Source organism: Meles meles, chromosome 2, assembly GCF_922984935.1.
Source record: "Meles meles chromosome 2, mMelMel3.1 paternal haplotype, whole genome shotgun sequence".
NCBI lineage: Eukaryota > Metazoa > Chordata > Mammalia > Carnivora > Mustelidae > Meles > Meles meles.
In genome coordinates this window covers 168,274,381-168,280,430 of record NC_060067.1, presented here as the reverse complement: position 1 = coordinate 168,280,430, position 6,050 = coordinate 168,274,381, and the positions used below count along the sequence as shown (strand labels likewise).

General features: G+C 39.3%; 1 non-coding gene across 1 annotated transcript; it reads left to right on the top strand.

Moving 5' to 3' along the window:
• The first annotated feature begins 2,540 nt into the window (after positions 1-2,540).
• On the top strand, positions 2,541-2,704 carry LOC123937622. Its single transcript, XR_006817502.1, has one exon. It is a non-coding gene; the product is annotated as a U1 spliceosomal RNA (small nuclear RNA).
• Positions 2,705-6,050: the final 3,346 nt, after the last annotated feature.

The following is a 6,050-nucleotide window of genomic DNA, read 5'->3' as shown; positions in this document are numbered from 1 at the left end:
AGATAAGGCACATAGGAAAAAATATAAATAAACTCCTGAAACCTAATGTGCTATCGGGGAGCTATATTTGAGCCATGATAGCCATCTAATCTATCATAAAATAAATAGATTATCACAGACAGTATAATTAAAAGTCAATTAGCTCTATTGCCTCCCTTCCTGGTATTTTAAAATTTTCTATTTTGGGAGGCATCTGGATGGCTCAGTCAGTTAAGCGAGCAACTCTTGATTTCAGCTCAGGTCATGATCTCTGGGTCATAGGATCCAGCCTGGCACTGGGCTTGGCACTCAGCACAGAGCCTCCTTATCCCTTTCCCTCTGCTCCTCCCCTGGTCACATGGGCTCACGGATGTGCACACTCTCCCTCCTTGAAATAAATAAATAAAATCTATTAAAAAAATAAAATTTTCAGGGTGCCTGGGTGGCTCAGTTGGTTGAGCGTCTGCCTTCAGTCATGATCCCAGGGTCCTAGGATGGAGCCCCGCATCAGGCTCCCTGCTCAGCGGGGAGCCTGCTTCTCCCTCTCCCACTCCCCTGCTTGTGTTTCCTCTCTTGCTGTCTCTTTCTGTCAAATGAATAAATAAAATCTTTAAATAAAAAAAAAGTATGAAAATAAGAAACTTAGAATTTACTCACCACATCTGAGGGCAACATTTCAGGTGCAATGCTGCTAAGCCTCACCACAGCCTCTGAAAAAAACAGAGTTTAATTTCATTTTCCCACAGGAGAAAATTGAGGCACAGAGGTGATCCGGCTTGCCTACTATTACTGTAGATAGGGACGGTGACCCAAGACTGTCTGGCTACACCTCTCTCTCAAATCTTTCTCAGAAATCAAAACCTTCATAAAATCTCTTCCCCTGGGACATGCAAGAGCCAGGGCTGCCCATTCAGGCAAGAAGGAGACCATAGCCAACTTGGTAGGATTTCAGGGGTGCTATGGTTGAAAACTTTCCTTCAACACCTTGCCAGCAGTGACTGCTGGTAATCATATCATAATTGTTTCTTTGGTCATTTACCTTGTATTAATCTCATTCACGCTCTTCCTATTTGTTGGCTTCTTCCCCTCAGCTCCCATGAAGATTCAACTCTCTCCATTCTAAACAAACAAACAAACAAACAAACAAAAACTTTCTGCACCTCTACCTGTCCCCATATTTACAGCCTCCTTTTTGGTGTTCCAATCTGGAAAAGTAGTATAACAGTGCTGCTGTATCTTTTTATCCTCCTATGTCCAGTTCCTATACCCACTAACTCAAGCCCTCCTAGGAGACTTAGTTGTCACCTATAATGGTATCTTTTCAGCCTCCTTCCTTCCTGGCCTTTACTTGGCATTCAGTGTTACTGATCACTACCTTGTTGCCCTTTTTCCCTCATCTATGGCAAACTCATTTTTTTACAGATTTGTTCATGCTGCTCTATTTCTCCCTGTTCTTTTCCTGTGTGTCTCACTGGCTCTAATTTCTGCTTCTTCATCTTTATTCAAGCTCTTGATATCACCGTAGATATCACCATAGAAATCATGCCAGAAACTGGAGTCAGGAGGCCATATTTTTTGACACCTCCTTCTATTCCTCAGTCTCCACATTCACCCACACAATGTCCTATAATTTCTACTTTCTTTTACTTATCCTTTGTCCTATGTTATCTCAGCTATTGCCCTTTTTGAGTTATTCCCTTTTTTTTCACTTTAATAAAGAGACATCCAGTGGATATTCCTGCTTATAATATATCCTTACCTCAGTGGAACTTTTACATGGCTGTCAAAGAGATCCTTCAACAGTGCAAGCACAGCCGTATCAGGACGTGAATGAAAGCCTTAAATAATCCTGATTCACTATAATGTAATGTCTGAATTCCATGGATTGGCCTTTAAGCCTCTTTACAGAGTCCTTTACTGGATGGCCTGCAACCACTCACACCATTGGCATAGCTCTTCAGGCCCTCAGAAAGACCTATCACTCCTGAAAACTATGCCTCCCCATCTGTGTTTCTCACCTCCCCTTTGTGAGAAGCACACTCCTATTTATCTTTCAAGGTCCAACCCAAATATCACCTCCTCTAGCCAAGTGCCTCTCCTCTTCTCCAAGTCCTTCCCCCAAAAATTGTTGAACTGAGGTGCCCATTGTGCATCTGCAACACTTTCATTTATGTGAATAAAGCCCCAGCCACAAGGCCTTCTTTAATGAGTTGTTGGATGGGTAAGAACCAGGTTTTGTCTAACTTTGTTTTTGTAGGACAGTCACTGATATAGGAGCCAAATAAATGATAATGATAATTATGAAAACACATGACTAAATGAATGAACTAATGTATTTAAATTCTTCTTTTAAGGGCTTTCAGGAAGGAGGGAAAAGAGACAGGGAGACAGAAAAAATGTGAAGCTGAAGAAATGGACTTAAGCATAACTTAGCTTATCAGATCACCACCTGTATTTAAGTGATAGGACTAGTTAAGTTTTATTTCATGGAAAACCAGTTGACAATTTAGTACTGAAGAGCTGCCTCAGGAACCCCAGGCCAGGTAAGAATCACCAGAGAGATACTTACCTGGCAGGGGAGACACCATGATCACGAAGGTGGTTTTCCCAGGGCAAGGCTTATCCATTGCACTCCGGATGTGCTGACCCCTGCAATTTCCCCAAATGTGGGAAACTCGACTGCATAATTTGTGGTAGTGGGGGACTGCGTTCGCGCTTTCCCCCCGGAAAAAAAAAAAAAAAAAAAAAGAATCACCAGAGAGCTGATCCTAGTCCTAAAAGTGGGACTGTATATACCCAGCCTCTGGATGCCTGTGCATTTTGAATTGAAAGGAGATAGAAAAATGATCAAAAAAACACTTCCAATTTTTCCCTTGAACATTTTTGTGGAGAAATGCTTTTCTATGCCTAAACAAAACTCCATAAAATTGAAAAAGCTGGAAGATTCCAAGGAGAGGAGCTAGGTTTCCAGTGTGGTCAGGGCTCCTCCTGGTGGATCTCTATAAAATGAATCTTTCCTAATCCTAACCTCTTACTCATTTACTAAACATTCTCTGTCTTCATCAACTATTGTATGTATATTAGTTTTATATTGCTATTGTAATAAGTTATCACAAATGCAGTGACTTAAAACAATATAAATATATTATCTTATGGTTCTATATTGCCCAAGGGCCCAAAGATGGGCCACTTTACAGGAAAATTATTTTAAGCTGAGACTCTACAGGTTTTTGGGAAGGAGAAATGCCTGTCTCCTCATCAAGTTGACATGAGACAGATTAACAGGAAAAAATCAAATTTAATAATTTAATAATGACCATCACCCAGTTACTGCATCCCCTCACTACCTTCCCTTCAGCAACACCATTTATTTCCCACAGTTAAGTCATTCATGGTTTGGAAAGACCACCAATTTAGATTCTTCTGTGTGGTTAAGGGAGGGACAGAAGTTTCTTTTGAGCCAGCAGGGTCTCAGGTGACTTGAGCTCAAAGCAATCCACATGCCAAAATGGCACATTCACAGTTGGGGAGGTGGTAGCTCTCCTGATCTCCTTCAGTTCCCCCATCTGAATCTTCCATGGGAGTATCACATATAAAAAGTTGAGTTGGAAGATTGTTTCATCTTATTGATCCAGTTGCTTTGTTCTGACAATAGGTCAGTTTAGTTAAACTGATATCAGAAAACAGTGATGCAGGTGTATTCTCAAAGCTAGGCCTATGGTTCAAGTAATCAGGTATTAAATAAAAAGCGTTTCTAAGGAAATAAAGGAAAAACAATAGTCAATTGTATCAAATATTAAGCCAGTATCTGAGTTCTAAGGATAGCCAGTTGAGGATATTTCTAGATGTCAGACTTTAAGCATCTTCACATAGAATGAGGGCAGATAGGTGCAATCTGACAGATGTTCCCAGTTTGATTCAAATGTCTCTGGTGATCTTGTCAGTAGCCCATAAAGCATAAAGCCCATAAAGCATAAAGCCCTATAAAACAGTTATTATGGTGATTTCTTTACATCAAGTTATTGATATTTAGTTTGCAGCTCCTCAGGAAAAAAAAAATGCAGTTTTAGTTCCCAAATGATTCCAAGTCAGAAAGTTGGGAGAAATATCAAAATGTTAGCTAGGCAGTGGAGGACACTATAAGAAACCAGAATCTAGTCAAGTTTATAACAAATAGTATTAAAATCTAATAACTACAAAGATGTGTTATTGAAACATATTTTCTCTCTATAACCACCCTTATTTTTACCAAAGATAATCTAATTGACACTAACCTGTTTGCAAAATAAGTCTAGTCTCAAAAAGATCTGGTTTGATTATTTACTTAAGTGTAGCAAGAATAGAGAACTGCCATATACACTTTTAAAACTTGTTTGCTGAGGGGAAAAAGAAACAAAAATAAACTGCTGGGAATTCATCAAGATAAAAAGCTTCTGGGAAACAAACTGAGTGTTGTGGAAAAGGAGGTTGGTTGGGGGGATGAGGTAACTGGGGTCATGGAGATTAAAGAGGGCATGTGATGTGATGACCACTTGGTGTTATACGCAACTAATAAATCATTGAGCATTATATAAAAAACTAATGATGTATTAAATTTTAAAAAAAAAGCTTCTACACAGTGAAAGAAAAAACTAACAAAATAAATGGCAACTTTGGAAATGGGAGAAAATATAAATGACGTATCTCATAAAGGGTTACTATCCAAAATCCACAAAGTATTTATCAAGTGCAACACCCAAAAAAACAAACAATCCAGTTAAAAAAATGTGCAGAAGACATAAATAAAATTTTTCCAAAGAAGACATCCAGATGGCTAACAGACACATGAAAAGATGCTCAACATGTATTCATCAACAAGGAAATACAAATCAAAACCATGATGAGGGGCGCCTGGGTGGCTCAGTGGGTTAAGCCGCTGCCTTCGGCTCAGGTCATGATCTCAGGGTCCTGGGATCGAGTCCCGCGTCGGGCTCTCTGCTCAGCAGCGAGCCTGCTTCCCTCTCTCTCTGCCTGCCTCTCTGTCTACTTGTGATCTCTCTCTGTCAAATAAAAAAAAAAAAAAAAAAAACCATGATGAGATACCCTCACATTGATTAGAATGGTAAAAATTAACAACTCAGGAAACAACAAACATCAGCAAGCATATGGAGAAAGGGGAACCCTTTTACATTGTTGGTGGGAATACAAACTGGTGCAGCCACTCTGGAAAATAGTATAGAGGTCCCTCAAAAAGTTAAAAATATGGCTACCCTATGATCCAGCAATCACACTGCTAGGTATTTAACCAAAGGATATAAAAATATGAATTCAAAGAGATACATGAACTCCAATGTTTATAGCAGCATTATCTGTAATAGCTCAATTATAGAAATAGTCCAAATGTGTCCATTGACTGATGGAAAAAAAAAAAGTGGTGTGCGCGCACATGTGCGCGTGCGTGCACGCACGCATGCACACACACACACACACACAATATTGGCAATTGACACAATTATTTGGCAATAAAAAATAAGTTTTGCCATTCCCAACAATATGAAATGATCTAGAGAGTATAATGCTAATAGAAATAAGCCAGTCAGAGAAAGACAAATACCATATGATCTCACTTATATTTAAAATTCTAGGGGGAAAAAAATGAACATAGTTGTGGTGGGGGGAGACGGTAAAACCAAAAAACAGACTCTCAACTGCAGAGAACAAACAGTATTGCTGGAGGGGAGGTGGGCAAGGGGATGGATTAAATAGGTGATGGGTATTAAGGCATGCACCTGTGATGAACAATGAGTGTTGTATGTAAGTGATGAATCACTAAACTCTACACTTGAAACTAATGTTACATTTTATGTTAAGTAACTAGAATTGAATAAAAACTTGGGAAGGAAAAAAAATAAAACTTGTTTGCTGGAACTTTTCATAAGGAATCTCTAGATTGAAATTTAATAGCCTCTGGAGGCCAGAAACCAAGCCAAATGCTTGCCATCAGACTTTGTCTATGATATCTAGAGATTTGGGTGAAATACTCTCTTCTCAATGTCCCCAAAATATCCGGAGGTTCCTATACCTGCCAAGAA